This window comes from Onychomys torridus, chromosome X (assembly GCF_903995425.1).
Source record: "Onychomys torridus chromosome X, mOncTor1.1, whole genome shotgun sequence".
NCBI lineage: Eukaryota > Metazoa > Chordata > Mammalia > Rodentia > Cricetidae > Onychomys > Onychomys torridus.
The window spans coordinates 105,137,472-105,160,093 of record NC_050466.1 but is presented as its reverse complement, the minus strand read 5'-3'; positions in this window follow the sequence as shown (position 1 = coordinate 105,160,093).

The window sequence follows — 22,622 nt, the reverse complement described above, 5'->3', positions numbered from 1 at the left end:
AGATTGGAAGAGCACACACCGAATGAAAGTTGAAAACAATTTTCATTACCTGCTTGAACAAGAAAACATAAAACATATTGTCATGGGGAATATTATAGTAGCTAGAGTTCAAACAGACTAAAATTCATGAAGCTTAGGAAACAATCCAAAATTGCTTGACAGAAAAATGAAATATTTAATTCAATTTTCAAGGGAAAAACAATCAAGTTATACAATTCTTAAAATACTCTGAATATTAGAATTAGCAAGCATGGAAATCTTATCTAATCTGTCACACTGACAAAATAACACATTGGAAGTCATTTGAAAAAATATATTCATTTAAAGGAATTAATATTTTCTACTATAAAAATGAACTTGGGGTTCCAAATTTTGTGTTATGAAATGGATTATCTAGTATGTTAAATAAATTATGAAATAAGCATAGAGTTTCAGGGACCTGTGAGGTAATATAAAAAGAAATGAGCACTGTGACAGAAAGAGAAGAAGCAGGGGTAGAACTTATGGCCCAAACACCTTAAATATAGTAAAGCAATAAGGAATAATATAAAAATAAAAAAACACACACTGCACTGAGAAGGAAACTCAGTTGACCCCAGGTAGCTCTCTAATTTAAAAAAAAAGAAAGAAAAAAATGATGAGGGAACACAGATGCTGAAAAATAAATAGCTAACATAATATATGCACTTCTCGAAAACTAATATTGATAAATATGGACAAATTCATAATCAGAAAATCTAAATAGTAATGTTTGTGGCTGTCCAAATTATAGTGTTAGATTATTTCAATTCTCTTGTTAACATTCAAATGTTATTACCAATATTGATTGAACTATTTTCCAAAATATATTAGTCACATCCAAACCTATTCTGAATCCACTATAAACTCTAATTCAAAATCTGTAATTTATTAACAATTACCAATACAGTGGAGAAAATATCTGTAGACTTACTCCAAAAGAATATTCAAGTACAGTATATTATGAGCAAGTAGGTTTTATGCCAGAAATATATCATTGGTTGAACTTGAAAAATCTAGCTGTGTGTAGTGGGTAATATCTGTAATTCTGACACTTAGGAATCTAACTTATGAGGATTGAAAGCTTGTGGTCAGATTGCATTATATAGTTCAATTTGAGATTAGTGTGGCTTACATGGACAGTTTGAGGGAAAACTAGGCTATATAATTAAACACTGTCTAAAATCATTATAATGTATTATCTTACAAATAAAAACATATATATATATATAAAGAAATTTAACTAGCTATAAAGAAATACATATACATCTTGATTGGAAGATTCATTAGTATCAGCTTTTCAATTTCCTTAATGTTATATATATCAAATATTATGGATGTTCACAACCAAATTTATGGAAGACTTTGAAAAAAACAAAATCTGACAATATTTTTTGAATTTTCTAATAGAAATAAAACCCAGAATTAAGTGATTTTAGCAATGAACACTCAGTTAAATATTCACCTTACCACATTTCAACACTTAGCACCAGGAAGTCAGGAGAGTTTGGTGTTGGGATTTTAAATAGATATATGAAGCATATGACTGAAAGAAGCAACAATTGAGAACTAAAGACATATATGATGTTCAGTTGGCATTTCTTTTAATAATATGATTATTAAGCTCACATTATTCCAACACCACTTCAACATATAAATAACATTAAAAATTCAATGTGTCTGCATTTTCCTTGAAATCCCATATGCACTGTACATTTTTAGATACATTTCTTGTCAGAATATATACGTTCAATTACTTCAAAGCCATAATAAATTAGCCATGTGTTTAAAAAATAAATCTGGGATAAGAGTACTTGAAAGTCCTATTAAGACTTTGAAATATGTCCTGCAACATCTTGAAAGTATTTAAAGAGTATTCCTTTGGTTATTTTCAAAATTATATGTTCATTTGCTGGCAAGACAGCTCAATGTGTAATGGACTATGTGCCCAGCAAGCCTGATTACCTGAGTTCAGTCCTCAAAAACATTTTAGGATATAATGAAAGAACTGACTTCCCAAATTTGTCCTCTGTTCTATATATGCATGCTTTGTAATGTGCCTCATCCCCAAATAATACATAAAATAAAAATCATTTTTTTTCCTGTAAGGTATTGAGAATAAGTATTTCTCAAACAACAAAACCAAAAATGCTGAGCCAAGAGACATAAGAATATATGTGCTCTGCTTTCTAGCCATTGCTTTCTAAATAAGGAAAAAAAGAAGCAAGAAAGAAGGGAAATTAGGAAGGAAGGAAGGAAAGAAGGAAGGAGGGAAGGAAGGAAGGAAGGGGGGAGGGAGGGAAGGAAGGAAGGAAGAAGAGAAGGAAGGAAGGAGGGAGGGAGGGAGGGAGGGAGGGAAGGAGGGAAGGAAGGAAGGAAGGAAGGAAGGAAGGAAGGAAGGAAGGAAGGAAACAAGCAAAGCCAGAAGAAAATCCAAAGAAACCTCCAGGAAGTGGGTAAGATGTTCAGAGACTGCAATCCCAAGGGTCAGTATGGTGTGCTGACATACCCAGTCTGAAATCAGTATCTTACTACTCCAGATAAGTATAAAGTATAATAAAGGAGAGAGAGAGAGAGGGAGAGAGGGAGAGAGGGAGAGAGAGAGAATGAGAATGTGTTGGAGGACATGAGGAGGTTGAAAGGGGTCAATGAATGAGACAAAGACTGAAATACTTTCAGGATGCTATCTAGGTCCCTATTCTGATGGAAGAAAACCCCTCATAAAATGATTATTATTACTTTGAAAACAAAACAAAACAGAACAAAACCATACAAATTAACCCATATGCTACAAGCCTATTCAAATTACATTTAGCCCTCAAATAAAAAGTCTTGGAAAATACCATACTATGTCAGCAGACATCCAACTACCATCTTGTCCAAAAACCAAGTATTTAGCCCCCAATACAAACCAGTAATGGATGGTAATGACATTGTTGGGAGGAAGGGTTGAGACATTCATGACCATCCTAGAAGATAGCTTCTTAAATACATTTCCTGACACTTTTGTGACTACTTACATAATCCAACAGAAAAACATCCTTTAGCTTAAAAGACCAAGATAATCTTAATATTTTGCTTTAAAGCTCCAAAGGAAGCTCATACCCTCTTCCTTTTACAATCACATTAACTGGTTATTGCATTTAAACAACATGTTATTTCACTTTTTTGACATGTATTATTTGTTTATATTTCCATAAGAAAGTACTTATATCAGTTTCGTCTTTGAAACATTTTATACTATGTATTCCATTGTAATTTTTAATGCACTTTAAAGATTTTATGCCACAATGTCCTTACTTTCATTGTTTTTGATGACATATTCTTTGCTATCCCTGTCTTGTTTATTCTGAGAGATATTTAAAAAACACTAAGACTCTTTAGTCCTTCAGTTATTTGGTCTGATTTATGAAGTTTGCACATGATATATGTGGTTGTTATTCTTATTAGCTAGGCACACACAGCTTTTGGTAGCTTCTGTCTTTAATTTTGGAAAAAAATGGGTCATTGTTTTAATGAACAATTCTGATCCAGGGCTCCATTATTTTTTTCCTTTCTCTTTGCTATTATAATTATATATAAAATATATTTCATCTTAATCACTATCAGCCCTTGGATGACATTATGTATATTTGTCATTATTTTATGTTTCATTTTTTAAGTTTAGAAGTTTTCCTTGAACTTTCATGATCATTTGGTCTACTTTGCATTATTTCTATAATAGTAATTTTCAATTTGTAAAAATTTAAATTTTTTTTTAGAATGCAGTTTCTCTGTTGTCATTTTCTATTGGCTTTTCCTGTTTACTTTTATATTGGGTTACTTAAAATTAAATAAATTTTAAATTTACTACTTTAATAATCCCAAACTTTGTATCAATGATAATTCTGATTCAAATAACTACTTTGTCTCTATAGAATCTTCCTTTTATAGTGACAAGAAGAGAGATGCCTTTCAAGCTTTTTACATGCCAAGCACAAACTGGAAGCCTTCATATAGTTCCTTGACATGTGGTCTTCATTTACTTCTATTTCAGTTGTGGGTTCTCGTTTCATAAAGGGGCTTTACCCTGTTGCCATCACTTCTTTACTCAAAATTAAGAAAGGAAAGCAGACACTGGTGGACAACATAAATATACAGACTGTGGATTTTCCAGAGAATGCACTCAGGGTAGTTGGAAAGCAGCTGAATTATGGGGTTTGGTAAAGGAGGGAAATAACTAGATTCAGTATCAAAAAAATAAAAAGAAAAGAAAAAAATTTAAAAAATGGAACAGAAGGAGAGAAATATCAAATCTTGTTCCTGGGGTGCTAGTCAAGGGGCCAGACAGCCTTACCTGGCAAGGACTCTGCTCTCAGTGTAGAGAGTGCTGGAATCTACTTCAGAGATTTGAACCATTGCTTAACTCAAAGAAGGAATCTGAGAAAATTCAAACTAATCATAGTACCAGATATTTCTTTCTCTATTTTAAAATAATCTTTATTGTAAAAAACCCTAAAAAAACAAAAGCAAAAAAACAAACATCCTGTACTTAAATTAACTATACCCAATCTATGCATCTCAATGAACTTCTACTGCTTCACATTGGATTTTATGTCTTTACTATTGAATACATTTTTATGAACTTAACCACTACCAAAAAACTGAAAAATATACAACCAAGTTAGATCTAGAAAACCTATAAGATATCTTTTCTTAGCTTGTGTTCATTACCTGCATTTAGTTCTTTTTCATCCCCTAATACCTACCTTTTCTTCTTCTCTTCGTGATATGTTATACTGTTCTTACATGTACATATGTTTACATATATTTTAGTACCAGATGATTTACAGAGTATATAGAGACTTCCTGGCAGTCTCATATGTTTGCCTAGAAACCAAAGAAAACAAATAAAAAAATTCAAAAAGTATGAAGAGAATTGGAACAAGAATACAGGAATCTTGGAGGCTATATATCACATAGATAGGGAAAAAACACCTTTCTTCTTAGCATTTGATCAGAGGAGCAGCAGGAAGCCATATTAAAAGGACTCCTACTGGGTCAGCAGCTATCTGCTCAAGAGACAAATGGCTTCCTTGCATACTCGTTGTGCAGACATAGGGCAAAAGTCAGGTGAGTGTTAGTTATTTGATCCTAGACGAAGAATATCTCTAGCTTTAGGAGAACAACTCAGAATCAAAGGCATGCTGTATTCTGTGCAATAGACGTCTGGTGTGAGCAATTAATTAGAAGGGGATTCATAGCTCCCCAGAATAGGTATAAGACTGAGTTGACAAGTGATAAAAGGTTTTATGTTCTAAAGCACACAGGTAGGAAACTTGCTAACAGCCCAATATAGTATTTAGAGACTGAAAGAAACCTCTAGTTATAATAGACATTATCTGACTCACGAGCCAAAAACTGATTGCAGAGCAAACAACATAGGGATCAACATAATATAATACAACAAATGTTCTGCTGACATCAGAAGTAACCAAGCAAAATAGACAGAGAATAAAGAGAAAGAATGCATAGGCAGGCAGGCCCTGCACACATAGGCAAATAATTGAAGAGAGAGTCAGCACATATGTTCAGGAAACAGACCACATATAGACAAGTAACAATATTTAATTCTAATTTTTTTTAGATTACTTTGTCCTGTACTTTTCTTCTCCTTTTTTCTTTGAGATAGGCTCTCCCTAAGAGCACAGGCTGACCTACATCTGGGGATCTATTTCCTAAGTGTTCTGTTTGTTTTTGGTTGTGTACTTGGATTTCTTTCCTCTTTTTCCTTTGGCTGAGTTGGCACTAATACCTCTTTTCACCTTATCATTCTCCCTTCAATTTATTTTCCAGTATTCTATTTTTTTCTGTTTTACTAATATTGTTCCTTTTTTTTTTGTTTTGTTTTTTTGTCTTTTGAGACAGGGTTTCTCTATGTAGCTTTGTGCCTTTCCTGGGACTCACTTGGTATCCCAGGCTGGCCTTGAACTCACAGAGATCCACCTGGCTCTGCCTCCAGAGTGCTGGGATTAAAGGCGTGCACTGCCACCACCACCCAGCCTAATGTTATTCCTATCTTCCTCAAAATGCTTTCTTTACATTCCTATCATGAGCAAATAATATCTTAGTAAACGTTCTCCTATTTTGTCCTTCCCTTACATGAAAGTTTTCGGAGTTAAAAGTGCTATTGTTTGTAATTGACTAGTACTATATGGATTCAAAGCAGAATTATACTTGACCTTTAAAGAAGAACTAATAAAACTGTTTCGCAAACTATTTCATATAACAGAAATGAAAGGAATACTATCAAACTCATCCTATGAAGCCATTATTACTCTGATACCCAAAGTAGATAAAGATACATTTTTTTCTAAAAAAAAATGAAAATTATAAGCCAACTTTTCTAATAAAAATGGATGCAAAAGTTCTCATGTAATTTTCAAACATATTTGAAAAAAAAATCAATAAAATTATTCCTAATGATATTTGGAGGTACTCATCGATTGGTGGTCAGCCCAGCTTCCTCCAACAACTGATGGAAGCAGATGCAAAGACACACAGCCAAACACTGGGTGGAGAGACAGAGAGCCTAAAATGGAGATCTCCACTGGTTCCCTGCTGCTGGAGCTCAGGGAACCCCATGGGAGAAGAGGAGGAAGAATTATAGTAACCAGAAAGGTTGAGGACACCAGGGAAGTAGGGCCTATAGAATAAACTAAGCAGGGCTCATAGAGGCTTTCAGAGACTGAAGCAGCAAGCATTGAGCCTGCACAGATTTGTGCTAGGTCCTCTGTATGTATATTATAGTTGTTAGCTTGGGGTTTTTGTTGAACTCCTAATAGTGGATGTGGACTCTTTTGTCTACTCTTTTGATTCTCTTCCTCCTCCTGGGTTGCCTCATCCAACCTTGACATAATAGTTTGTGCCTAGTCTTATTGTACCTTGTTATGGCATATTTGGTTTATATCCCTGGGAGGCTTGCTCTTTTCTGCACATAAACAAAAGAGTGGATCTGGGAGAGAGAGGAGGTAGGTGCAGAACTCAGAGGAGTGGAAGGACAGGAAAAAGAAGTCAGTATATATTGTATGAGAGATTAAATACAAAGTAAATCAATCTTGAACAATTTGCTTCACTGCAGGGATGGTGGAATGGTTCATCATAAACCAGTGAATGTAGTACAACTCCCACATGAATTCAAGAATAGAAATCTCATACTCAGCTCAATAGATGAAGAAAACACCATTCATGAAGTCCAACATTCTACATGATAAAAATGCCCAGACAACTACAGAAAGAGAAGAAATTTACCTCAAAAAAAAAAAAAAATAATGCTATACATATCAAGACAATAGCCATCATTTTATTAAATAGAAAAAACACAAAGCAGTCCAATAAAATCAGTAACAAGCCAAGCATAATTACTTCTTCCACTCCTATTAAATTGAGTTCTTGAATTGTTTGGTAAATCAGTAATAGAAGGGAAAAAAGAGATATGATAAGAAAATGAGTAAATCTAATCCCTGTTTGCATACAATATGATCCTATATCAAATACTGTCTGTAGACTATACAAGAAAACTGTTAAATCTCTTCAAAACTTTCAGAAATGTAGTACAATATAAAACCTACCCACAAAAGACCAGCTTCTGTCCTATACACCAACAATGTATATGTTGAAAAAGATATATGTAATATATCCTCATTTATTATAGCTTCAGAAACAAAATGAATAAAAAAAAACTAATGAAAATGTGTCAGGACTTTTCAATGAAAAGTTTAAGAAATTAAAAAATAATAAATTGAAGATTAAAATAGAAAATGCAAATACCTCCCTAGCTTATGTTCCAGTAGAACTTATATAATGAAAAAGGCTGTTTTACCAAAAATGACCTGCCAGCTCAAAGCAATCTTCATCAAAATAATAATTATGTTTTTTCATAGAATGAGAAAAATTACAAAATTTATCTGGAATTACAAAGAACACCAATAAATAATACAATCCTAAGTCAAAAGGGTAGTAGTGGTGATATCATAACATATCATCTGCAGTTTTACTACACAGCTATAGTAAGAAAAGCAATGTGGCGCTGTTATAAAAACAAGAGCTTAGAATAAAATGGTTGACCTATAATAAACCTAGATGAATCATTACATCCACATGATATTTACAGAGATGCTCAAAGCATACACTATAAAAAGATAGTCTATTATATAAATGATCCTGGGAAAACAAGGTATCCACAAGTAGAAGAATGAAACTTGATACCCTGTGCAAAAATCAATTGCAAATGCATCAAAGACTTGAATGTGAGGCCCCAAACTCTGAACCTGATAGATTAAACACTTTGTGATATAAACATGGAGCTGGATATTCTAGAAAGGAACTTAACAAATTAAGAAACCAAACCCAGGATTGCCAAAGGACTGCATGAAATTAATAAGGCTTTAACATAGCAGGGGAAATAATTGAGTGAACAGACAGTTTACAAATGTGAGAAAGTATTTTCTGTATTATACACCCAATAGTGGATACACATGTAGACTATATAAAGCATTCAAAAAGCTAAATATTAAAAGAAAACATCTTAGTCATTAAATGGGCAGAGGAAACAGACAGAATTGATCCAATGGGTACACAAATGTGCAATGAACATATGAATTTTTTTTAACAGAGTAGAACTACATTGAGATTCTATCTTATCACTGTTAGAATGTCTACCATTAATGAAACAACTACTAACGGTGGGAAAGTTGCAGGGAAAGGGGAAACATTATTATTTGTTGTTCAAGTTAGTATGGAGATTCCTTTAAAAATCAAAAATTGAAAATACCAAAGGCACTCAATGTCCCCTTCCTGGATATATTCCCAAAACACTCATGTCAACATACCTGCACACTTACTGTGGCACTGTTCACAATAGCAATGTTATAGCACTAGCTAATTTGCCTGTCAACAGATGAGTAGATAAAAAATACAATATCTCTATGCACAATGGAGATTTTCTCAACCACAGGGAAGAATTAATACATTGGCTTGAAAGGAGAGTGAAAATGAAAAACACTCAAACTTAGACAGACAAACATCAAATCTTTTATCTGTGGATCCCATACTACATTGATATGCAAATTATTCTTATGTGTGACATGAAAGTAGAAGTGAGATTATCTTGGCCTCAGAAGGCATCTAATATGAAGAAATGGAAAGAAATATGGAAAATACATACAGAAAATGATAAAATTTAAAGAAAATGTCTATAAAATTCATCACTTCATGCAATGAATAAATATTGATTAAACTGAAATAGAAAAAATGCAGGATGAGCATTATATAAATTACTAATACTGCCTCATAGCAAAATATCATATCAACGAAGCATAAAGACATGGGAGATTTTGCATTTTGTATTTTAATTTTGCTTAAAAAATAAAACAAGTTCTTACCATGTAGTTTTGGCTGGCCTTAAACTTGGGAAATCCTCAGGTCAGAACTATTGCATGCCACCACATTTGCTTTTCTCAGATATTTTAACCCTATTGATTCATAAAGAGACTTAATCCATATTCTAAAACAATGACAGGAAGACTTATAATAGTGTGTTCTCTCCTAAATAAAGACAATACTCATTTGCATATAGATCTACTGAAGTATCATCCAGAACAAGGAATGGCATTTTTAAAGTAGAAAGGTCAGCCCAGGCCAAAGAAAAAGCCAATTTAAGGTTAGTAAGCACTTCAAGATTTATTCATAGCAAGTTTACTTACAAAGAAATTATTTGACAGTACATATAGCAGGTAACTATTTGTATTTCCAATGAACTCCTTATTTTTATGTTAAGGAATGAGAAATGAAAAAAAAAATTCACTGATGTCTTTTTCCCCCAGAGATTGCTGTTGATTTATTTAATTGTATGATTGAAAAGTTATGCGATATATAATATGAAAAATGATAGAAAGATAACAAAGGCATTATAAAGACTACACACATTTCTTCAAGAATCTAAAGGAATAAGGACTAAATGGTATAGCCACCAATATGCACTCAAGTGTATATACAACATTTCTTATTTAATGCAATTAATTATAGAATGCAATACCTCTAAGGCAAAGTACCACTGACACTTAGAGTGAATAAAGAGTTTCACATTCTTTAATGCATATTTAAACAAACCAAGTGACAATCCCTAAGTTCTGTAGCAAATGGCAGAAATAAAGCTTAAGTGAATATGCAAGATTCAAATGGCATTTGTTCTTACTTCCTAATTAAATAATCTTTTAATATATCTGCTATCCATCTTGGTAATTAGAATCTAAGATTTTGAATCATAACTAAAACATCATCATCATGAAAATGCAAATTAAAAACTGATTTTGAGATACATTCGCTCAATATTAAACTCAGGTTTTCTGCAATCTGCTATGAACTCCTAAATTATGTGTACAATAACAAATTTCTTGGTCCTCCTGCCACTATGCCTTACAACTCAGAATAAAATTGGGCATGCAGAACAATGGTAACCAAATGTTACCACTGAAAGAAAATGAAGTCTGTCAATATCCATATCATTTGGTAAATTTCTCCCATCAATACATAACATATGCCATAATTTTATATTATTTCCTATTTTGCAACTATACTGAATGTGATATATTCCATGCCTCTATTCTTGTTTCCTATAAACAAACACACATACTGAACCAGTCATGAAAACAGTTAAATAGTAGACCAGAATTCATTTTTCAAGTAAATGCATGCATTTAAATTATCTTTACAAATTAAATTAATTCTACTTCAAAGTCCAATGTATTTGCTGATTCTTTCCATTATGTTGTTGCTATGACAGAAAATAAGATTGATGATGGGTTTACGTTAAGACGGTGTGAGGGTTAATTTCAAGTAACAGGTACTGAGATATATTTCTGAATTCGATAAGAGTATTGATCTCCTGTTCTTGGATTGAGATTCATTTCTTTAGGTGTCATGTCTTAGAACATTGGAATCATATTTTAAATATGTCTCGGGCTGAATAAGGTTTCTATTTCACTGACTGAAGATTATAAGATCTCACTGCCTGAAGAATTATATAAGCCATATATTTCCATCTCTCCCTTTCTCTATTGCTATTTCCTTTTCTGTTTAAACACACAGATACATACACACAGATTAAAATAAACATACGTAATATTTCCACTATTTTTGGTTAAACTAGATGATGGAATGAAATCTACATATACAAATACATATAATGGGCTCTATAACAGCTGCATCAATCCTGTAAAACTGCAGTCTTAAATTGTATCAATGAAATCATAGACACAATAATATAAATTCTGTTCTATCCAAACTGAATACAATTAAGTGGTTATTAAATAGGTTTTATATATTTATAATTTGATTTTCTTTTAGTTATCAAAAATAATATTGGTATGAACAAGAGAAGTAATTTATATTTTGACATTTAATACAAAAGGAATTTTCTTTTATCTGTTAGACTTACACAATTTAAGCATTTAGTAGACACTTCTAAATTCATATTCTTCAAACTTCCCTGGTCCATTTCAGCCGGTCATAGAAATTATTTTTGATGTAGCATAATAGGACAATGGCTGTGAATCTACTTTCTTGTCATATTTTTTATTTATCTACTTAATATTTATTTTAGTGACTATGATAAGACTTCTCTGAATGATATGAAGACGTTTGTTATGGTATATGCTGCCATCTTGCAATTTAAGACTTTAAAATTAACGGCAATGTGAATCTATCTAGAAATAAAAGTTTAAAGAAATAATTAAGGTTAAATGAAGTCCTAATGGTAGGATTAACACCTGATATCACTGATACTCTTATAACAAAAGGAAGAGATACCATGGACTGTGAAGGAAATAGAAAGCTATTGAAAGAAGGCAAATGTCTCTATTAGCCAAGAATAATGGTTATAGAAAAATATAAATAAAATATACCTCAATTGTTCTTTCATCTAGATCTTGGTCTTTGTGTAACCAGAATGGGGAGAAAGTAAATTTCTGTCATTTGACCTACCTAGTATGTGGGAGTCCTTGAAAACACTATGGCTGGTAGAAAAATTATCTGCATAAGACAAGAAGGAAATACAGTTCAACACAACTTAATTAGCCAGTATTAGTTCTGAGAAGCTTAATTTTGACATACTTAAACACAGTACAACTTTCAAAAAAGTTTCCTGGTGACAAATATCATAATAAAGCTTGAGACACGAAGACTACATCAAAAATCCTTCTCAAAGTAAATGTTGCTACAGAATAGAATAATTGCTTAACTATGTAAAGGTGTTTTGTATTTTTTTATGTTGCACTTGTTTAATTATGTAAAGGTATGTTGCTTTTGTTTATATTGCATTTGTTTAACTATGGAAAGATGTCTTGCTATTTCACCCTGCCAGCCTAAGACATCTGCTTGGTTAAAAAAGCGCTGAAGGCTAATAGCTAGGTAGAGAAGTGAAAGGAGGGGCTGGTGACAGAAAGAAAACGGGAGGTAGCCAGTCAGCCAGAGGCATGGGGACAGCTATCTTGGGTCCCTGCCAGCCAGACACAGTGGAACCAGGAAAAGGATGGATAGTATGTAGATAAAGTACATGATCCTTGAGGAAGCACATAGATGAATAGAAATAGATTAATTTAAGTCTTAAAAAGCTATCTATAAATAAGCTTAATCAAGACCAAGAATTCATACAAATGTTTCCATGTCATGATTTGGGGGATGGCTGTCCAAGAAAGCTGGGCTACAACACGTATTTGACAAAATATCTGTGACCTCTTCCATAAGAATATGTTCTATTGATTGAGAAACAATGATTAGGATAAGTGTCTAAGGAGGGAGGGTCTGGAATAAGCATATTTGTAGTCTCTTTTGCAAAGTCTATGGGACTTTCATGAGAATGGGTAATTCTAGTGAGGACTGGCTCTACAGGTAGTATAAGATCACCAAGTTATTAGCTACTAGCAATCCCAACACTCTGAGTGTAAAACAGGTGTAAATCCCTTCTGCTAAAGAGAAAAACCTGGGAATTTAATGTTCCTGGTTTTCCACATGCTCTTTGTGAGCATGAAAATATCATGCCCTCTACACCAGTACATGATGTTTTGATATCAAAGTCATGGAAGACTGACTGCACAATGCATACTCACTGGAGAAGAAATGTGTTCTTCCACTTCATGTTATAGAAAATACTGACTGGCTAGCATGAAATTGTATTTTTCTTTTATTGTAGACTAACTTCTAATAGTCTTATTAAATAAAAAACATGGAGCCAAATATAGGGGTGAAAGCCTAAGAGATCAGGGAAATAGGAATAACCACCAGCTAACCTTACCTCACCACTCCACGACTTCCAAAAGTGCCACAACTTCCTGTTTACCAGTCTTTTGTTGTCTTGCTTTTCTGCCCTCTCATTGGCTCTTAGACCAGCTATCCAACTTACTTGTCACTACATATTTGTACAGAACTCCAGGTCTCTGTGGTTGGTACTGGATTTAAAGGTGTGTGTTACCACACTTGTCTCTGTTCCCTAGTGTGTCCTTGAACACAAAGAGACCCTGCCTACTAAGTGATAGGATTTAGGGCATGTACTATCATTGCCTGATTTTGTGTTTACTTAAAATGGCTTTCTATTTCCTCTGATCTCCAGGCAAAATTTATTTATTAACATAGAAATAAATTATAACCACATTTCAGCACAACTATAATATCACTGCACTTGACCTCTATACCAAACTCAACAACTGTATTCCTTCTCTCTTAACCTATGAGAAGTTAACAATTGGACATAATCATTTTCTCTAGAAATAAGAGCTGTTTAATTTCATTCATTGTATGATATGGTAAGGCTATTGCCCAATAATCAAATAAAAATTGGTCTTTAATTTGAAATATGTTAGAAACTGACACCAATATTTATTCCTTGTCTTTTTTATTATACAAGATATTTGCAAAGAAAAGCTATTTAGAATTATAATAGAAAGAAAAGAAATATTGCTCAATATTATACATGCATCAACTAAGGTAACAAGCTTTGATCACTTTATGTAGCCTTTGTGAAGAGTGAATAATGATATATAGACAGAGTAGCTTACTTATTTTGAGAGATAACTACAGTTTTAAATGCCTTTGTGTGACTTCCACACTTTAAAATGTGAAGTTGAGTAGTTCAGAGGGTTCACTCTGTTGATTATTACAAGAGTCTTGAGTAATTCTTATAAATTTGAGACCAAAAAATGCCAATTAAAATACATAATAAAACAGGCAATAAAAACCAAGCAGGCCATTTATGTAATTATTCAGATTATGTTTCTCTCTAATGATGCCCTTATGAAACAATGCAATTATTATTGTTATCATGAAAAATCTTCTGATTTTGTAATTGAAATGTTTCTTGAATTTCATGTTCATGATATTGGAGTGTGATCTTAGTTACCACTTTCTTCATGTGCTATTGTGATAAATCTACTGTGTATCTTTGGAGAAATTATGCTATAAATGAATAACAATGTTAAAGTTCAAAGGTATGCCATAGTCAGCTTTGTTTAATAGTTGATATTTTTAGTAACTTTCTAAGATTGTTTTTATTATATCATGAATTGGTTTATGAGAATAACTCTGGATGACCTGAGGGGCTGGAAGATGAAAATAGACAAGTTTTCTAGGTTTTGCATGAGAAATTATAACAACCTGGGCCTATGGCAATGCCTATAATCCTAGCTTATTAGGAGATTGAAATAGAAAGATCACAAGTTCAGGGCCTGCTTGAGCTACAGAAATGAGTTATGGGCAATTTAATTATCTTAGCAAGCATCTGTCTGAATGTAAAAACAAAAGCAGGAATCTGGGATTGGAGTAGTGAAGTACTTGCTTAGCATGAGTGTGACCTTAGGTCCCATACTCTATAACAACAACTAGTTACTGACTTTGTAAACTTTTTTTTCATTTTAGTTGATTTCTTGGAGATGGGTGTCACACATAGCATCAAATTCATAAGTCTTTCTACTTTGGTTACCCAAAGCAGAAATTATAGCATGAACTACCATACCTAGCTAAATAACTGTAAGTGTTCTTGCTTCTGGGGACTATATTTTAAAATTGAAATGTTAGCAGAGTTTATTCTGAAGTTCTACTTTTAAGCATTCTTTTGTGTTTTCACATTCTTTTCTCCCCTTTAAACTATGTTTTATCAGTAGTGCTAGGTTGGTCCTGAAAGTAAGAACTCCATTCTGACTTAGATATCTCTTTGACTATTCCATATCCAAGTATGATAACATTTTGATATTCTAAGTTTTAGGATTTCAAAATGATGTACAGCAAGATGCAAGCTGTACAATTTCAGCTTCCTTTCAACATTTTGCATAGGCACCTGAAACAGAATATAAAAGTACTTTACACCCTATTCTACCATTATTATTTTAAATAACAGACAACATTTTAATCTAATTTTGGTTAATGTTCTCCATATATGTATATACAATATATGTTTTAATGTTTTTATTGCATTCATGCCATTAGGAAAACAATATATCAAAATGTTATAATAAAAAACACAAATAGCTCTAATTTCTCTATTTCCATTTGTAGATAAATGACAGGATGCAGAAATTTGATTTCCAAGTATTTCACCATTCAAAAATACTATTCATTCTCTTCAGTGTCAAGATTGCAAACATAAGCCATGTGTGGTAGTACATGACTTTAATCCCAGCACTCAGGAGGAAGAGACAGGCAAATATTTGAGTTCAAGGCCAGCTTTGTCTACAGAGTGAGTTCTAGGACAGCTAGGGTTATGCAGAGAAATCATGTCTCAAAAAAAAAAACCAAAAAAAAAAAAAGACAGTTATATTGGTTAACTAACATAAAAATATGTGTTTTTATGATAATGAGCTTAATAATTTTGTTAGTTATTATGAACAAACAAGACAATTTTTAAAATATTCTGTTATTAATGAATGTGCTTTCATTTTTCTATTAAAAATAATTCTCTGTGGCATTATGAAACATTGGGTCAATGTATCTGGCCAAGGATAATTCTGTGCAGAATATACTACCATTTGTAAGGGTCTAGAAACTATACTTTGTAAATTAAATTGCTATTTACAAATATTTGTAAAATGCTTTGGATTTGTTTTGAGATTTCTTTCATCATTAATTCTCTTCCCTCTGACAAACATTAGCAATTCTGGACTCTATAGAACATACACAAGTTTATGTTATATTAATTATTTATTCTATTAAGACACTTAGGAGTTGGAATTCAATGGGGGTGCTTCAGTGGTCTTATTATATGTAAGCACTGACTGCTATTTTCGTGATTTAAGATATGATCAAATAATAATGAAATTATTATTTAGATATTTCTCTCTTTTTCTAGAAATAATTCCACAGAACCAAAGACAGAGAAAGAGAGAGAGGTTTTTTAAAATATAAAATAAAAGAATAAATTTTCAATATATGTTTTACCTAACGTACTTCAAAAATCTTCTTCCTTAGGATTGAGGCTTTTAAAGAGGCAACATTTTTTTCTAGTATTCTGAAATCCTTCATGATCTGGCTATAATGATTATGGTATATTTATAAAATTTGGGTCTGATGATTACAGCAGGATCTGGTTCTAACTTGAAATAGACTTTATATACACATTGAAATTTCTAACTCTGGCACAAACTTTATCTTGAAAGAGCACAAACTTTGTAGTGATGAGAATTAAGTAGAGGAAGAAGAATATAGGTATCACAAAGACACAGATGATCAATAGTGTAGCCCTTCAGAGCAGTAGCTCTTTGGAACAACATATGGCAACAGAATTACCGTTGTACTACCCAACTGAGGGATATAATTTATCCAGTCTGAAGAACTGTTATGACAGGTAATAAATTCAATGCTGCACATGTTCTGCATTCCAATATACAGGCAACATACGTATAAGAGCAATGCCCAGAAATGTTACGATTTTAACTGACCAATCATGAACTTCTCATTTTTACAACAAAATTAGCACCTTAAATTATTATCCCCAATTGCTAAATGTGGATTGAAATAATCTTACCTAACATGGACAATTCAAGGTGATTGGGGGAGTCTTTTTTTGTTAACTGAAAGCAACTGAAAATTACAAACTACTGTAATGGCTAGTGTTAATCATAAACTAGACACAATCTAGTATCAAATGGCAAGGGAGTCTCAATGATAAGTTTTCTAGATGAGGTTGATCTCCAGGAATATCTATGATATATGTTTTAATTATATTAGTTTGTATTGAAGGACCTAAACAATATAGACCTTATAGTTTCCTGGGTTTGGGGTACTGAACTAAATAAAAAGAACAAGACAAGTTGATTACATTCATCCATGTATTAATTCATTATTCTGTTTTTGACTATTGATGTAAGGTGATCAGCTGCTTCAAATTACTGCTACCTTGATATACCAACAATAATTGGTTATAAATAATAATTATGAGACAAATAAACTCTTTCTCCATCAAATTTATTTTATTAGAAAATTTCATCATAGCAGGAAAGGAAACTGAGAACAACTTATTTCATTATCTCGATCATAATTCCATTTTTTTATTCTTATCTGTTGTGCTAGGGATGTAGCATAATGTACCTAGAAATTAAAAATGCCAGGCAAACAATATATATATATATATATATATATATATATATATATATATATATATATATATATACATTTTCTAAAATACTTATTTTTAGCTAAGATTTCCCTAACTTTAACAGGCTAGCCTTGAACTTTTGAGTCTCCTGGAGCTAACATTTCAAACATGTATCATCTAGCTCTATATATTTCTATATAGGAATGTGAAGGAAATAGTGATTATTAGGTAAAATATTGAATCATATATTTGAAGTACCTTTAAATTATGTAATATTTATTGAAAAATGGCTTTAAAATATGTAATATTTATTGAGGAAAAATATTTTTAATATTATGTTTTGAGGTCCACATGCAATCAAAACAGATAATTATGTTTTGGCATGTCAGTCCTTTTGCTTATGAAATGTCACATTTTACTCTAAGATGTTTTTTTTTTATGAACTTGCCACTTATGGTATGGAAAATTCTCCTGAACAACTTATTAACCATTATAACATGAATTTTAAAAGTTCTTATTAATATAAAACCCAGAACCAGATATTATAGTAAATTCTGTAGGATCAGAGAAACAGAAGAACAAGCCACAGCCAACCTCACCTCTCCAAATCCTCATCTAATCTTGTTTCCTCAGACTGAAAGCCTGAAAAAATCCTCACCTGAATGGATCTCAGTTTAACTGCTCAAAAGACTCTAGTTCCTGGTCCTCACACCATGTATACCTTTCTGTTTCCTGTCATCACTTCCTGGGATTAAAAGCATGTGTCCTTCCCAAGCAAGCCATGATCTCAAGTGCTGGGATTAAAGGTATGTACCACCATCCCTGACTCTGTTCCCAATGTGGCCTTGAACTCACAGAGGTCTAGATGGATCTCTACCTCCTGAGTGATAGGATTAAAGGTGTGTAAGCCACCACTGTCTGTCCTCTAAGTCTAATCTAGTGGCTGTTCTGTTCTCTGACCTAGAGAAGTTTATTAGGGTGCACTATTAGGGTACACAATATTTTCGGGAGCACAGTATATCACAAAAAGTGTGCTGACTTTGAAGTAAACATTATATTCTTTTTGATGCTTACCTTGAAATCATACACTTCTGATGACAAACACATTATTGAGCATTTGTTTAGATGACTCTAGTCATTTTTTTTGACAAAAGGAAAACAATTTATAACATCATTTCAGCTGTTTCTAGTAGTTTTATTTAATAGTTACATATGTCCTCCTAATTCAATGAAATAGTTTTTATATTTTCCTCAAGGTCCATTAAAACATGTTTTATAGAACTTACTGAAAAACAGAATAAAAAGTCTGTTAGTTTATATGTGCAACTGTTGTATATTGCGTTTTGAAAATAATGTTTCCTTGAAGTCATCTATCACCTCTAATAATATTTCTTCCCCTACTGTGAGAAGAACCATGAGCCTTGAAGGGGAGACCCTAAAATGTCTTATTCTGCTGACCAGTTGTTAGGATTTGTTTTTGTTTTTTGTTTTTTTGTTTGTTTTTTTGTTTTTTTGGTTTTTTTTTTTTTTTTTTTTTTTTTTTTTTTTTTTTTTTTTTTTGGTTTTTTGAGACAAGGTTTCTCTGTGTAGCTTTGCGCCTTTCCTGGAACTCACTTGGTAGCCCAGGCTGGCCTCGAACTCACAGAGATCCACCTGGCTCTGCCTCCCAAGTGCTGGGATTAAAGGCGTGCACCACCAACGCCTGGCCACCAGTTGTTAGTTTTTATGTGAGTCATTATGTACTTTAAGAAGGGAACTAGGTCAAAATAAATTTACATAAAGTTATCTTTATATTTATTTCAAATTTGCACTTTGTTCATAATATTACTTTTTACTAGACTTGGGGGTTATCTTGCCTTACCTTATAAATTTTACAAATTACAAATTATGAGTTTCATCCTTAATGGTTTCTACCAGAATTTTGTTTTAGTTTCCAGTTGATCTTAGTTCACTATGATTTTTATTTAATTTTTCTGCAATATATTTTGATTATATTATTTCCCATCATCAACATTTCCCAGATTCTCCCATCCTCCCTATGTACCTAACTTCATCTCTGCCTCTGTCTCTCTCTCTGTGCATGTGTGTGTGTCTGAAAAACATAAAAATAAACACAAAAAAATCAAAATAAACATAGCAGGGGAGGCCCCATAATAATTGGCAAACATTGTTAGGTCATAAAATGAACCTCAAAATTACAGTGCTGATGACAATGTCTTAAGATGGCAACTTGATCCCACTTGGTCTGATTATTGCCAGAAACAAAAGTCTAAACGTTGCATTTCTTACAACCCTTGTGAAGTGACCTTCTGCTTAACTTCAAAACAAAACAAAACAAAAAGAAAACAAAAACAAAAACAAAACCCCAAACATTATCTCCCCTTTCTGCTCCTAACAAATAATTCTCATGGGCAAAATACATGTAGTTCCTGATTATTCCAGACAGTTTGAATCAGCTCCAGTCCCCTACTTGGCTGACCATTTTATAAAATCTGCCTACCTCTCAACTGAGGTGTTGCTCTCTATACCTGGGAGAGAGCCTGACAGTTTTGTTTCCCAACAAACTGCTTTTTCTCTCCATGGAGTAGTCTTGTTCAGTGGTTTTACTGCATCTCACTTATAAACATAAAATGGACACTGTTTTTTGTGGTTTTGATATTTTTGTCTATCTGTGATTTTTAAAAACTTTTTTTAAAAATGAGGTCTTAATATATTCTTTATCATGAAGTTCTAAAGTCCCATAACAAAAAATACTCAAAGACAATAGTGTGAAAAGCCTATTATTGGATTCATCTACAATTTGTATTATATCTGGTTCTAAAGAACATAACACTTCCAACAATCAGAAAATGATGCAAAAATCCTATTGCCTTGTTCCTTACTATATTTATTTTAACAGGATAAATGAAAATAAAAGGTATATGGCATGCTTTCAATAATATTAATTGTTTTGCTAAATGTTCATATTGTCAAACTGCCTAATAAATAATCATTTTTAGATTCATAAAATATCAGCATTGTGCCCATATTCATCAGGTAAGCTTCTTACTGTAGCTGATAGCAGTTAATACAGAAATCTAAAAGTATCCAAAATGTGGAGACAAATAAGTGAAGATGGAATGTGTAGGAGAATAAATGAATAAGAAATATATGGCCCTAAATGGGATAGCTATGTCATTCATACAAGGCTCAATAAACACTGAGGTAGAGTGGAAGGAATATAACAAAAGAGAATGGGTAAATACACATCAAAAGAACACATTTGGGACTTGATATAGCCCTTGCATTGACAAACTCACTGAAGTTGTGGTTTTCTACACAAGATCAACTTATCAACATTTCATCATGGATAGGGTAGCACCCATCTATACCTAAGGGACAATTGGCAGTTAATAGTTGTTGGGGGTGGAGTCTTGTTAGTGATAAATTTCCCTTGCTCCAGTAAAAACCCACCCACCCACACTTGTACAAGAAACGGTAATTAAACTCACAGCATCCATAGTTTTTGTTTTGTTTTGTTTTGTTTTAAGGGCATGCAAGTAGATGTGGACTTGTTGGGAAGAAGGATTAGAGCAGGAAAGGGAGGGAGATGACATGAAAACAGGGGTGAAAATGAATAAATTCCATTATTAGTGCATAGAACTGTGAAACGATTAAAAAAACTTAAAACAAAATATGAATTGCTTTACTCTATTTCAGGAAATGCAGTTTGAGATTGATGATCTCTTCCTTCTTACCAACATGGAAATTGAAAATTTTCAGACTAAGACTTTCTAAACATGCTTAAAGAAGATGAAACATATTGTATCGAAATTCTCAATAATAAGATAAGCATTAAAACAACAACCAACCACCTAAGAAATAGACAAAAACCTCACATGCCTAGTTTGTTGCTTATGCAGGAGCTGAAACAGAGGCCATATTGACAAGGTTTTAGCCTCATAAAATCAGAAAACATAAATAACAGCTTCATGGATTAGTATGGTTCAGTTTCTATTGAAAATATGTCTGAAAATACAGCATGAGAAGCTGAATTCATAGACCCACAGGAATATTTTCATGTGGGAGCTATCAGAAGCATTTACCTTCCCACAATACTCCATCAAGTCAAACATTTTAAACTGATTAATAAATATGTTTAAGTAAAACAAACACAGTATAGATTACCTGAGTTTAGTTTCTGCTTTACTAAAATATACTAGATTGATTCCTTTTCTCCCCCATAAATTATCTACAGCTAGTTTCTAGGGAAATTGTTGTTACAGTTTTTCTGTGATGCAGATAATTAAAACTAACAAAACACATTCTCCAAACCCAGTGAACAAACTAAGACTTGGCAGCAGGAAACCACCAATTGAAGTTCTCCATGCAATTACCATGCCAAATGTTCCCTATGATTTGTCTAAAGAGATTACCCTTATCCTCCCAAAAATTATGAACTTACTTTACTTTGGCTTTCATACTCATATTCCTGCAGATATAAACCTCTACTCAAAATAAACTGTACAAAGTGAAAAAGAGACTGGAAAGCTTAAAGACAATACAAAACAACAACAACAAAAAACATTAAAACCTGGGCAGTGGTGTCATAAACATTTGTTTCGGAGTTTTTCTTCTATATTGTCTGTGCAAATAATTAAAGATATCTACCAATAGAGAGAGAAATAAGGATGCTTTGGTATCTAGGGTTTAATTGGATTGGAAAAATTGAGATTAGCCATGAACACCCTTGTCTGAAGCTCACATTATGTTTAATATCGGATATATAACACTTAAGCCCAGGGGAGGAGAATTTAGAAATTCGTTGAAGTTGATAATTGTGGCTATTGAGTTTCATCAGAAAACACTGACATATGCAGAAAAATTGAGATGTGATCGTGGAAAAAGTTTCTCAAGATGGGGCGGGAGGAAAGACATAGAACAAAATATGACATTTCAAGATGGAATTGCAAGTTAAATCGGGTTAAGCATGCATTAATCCACCAAA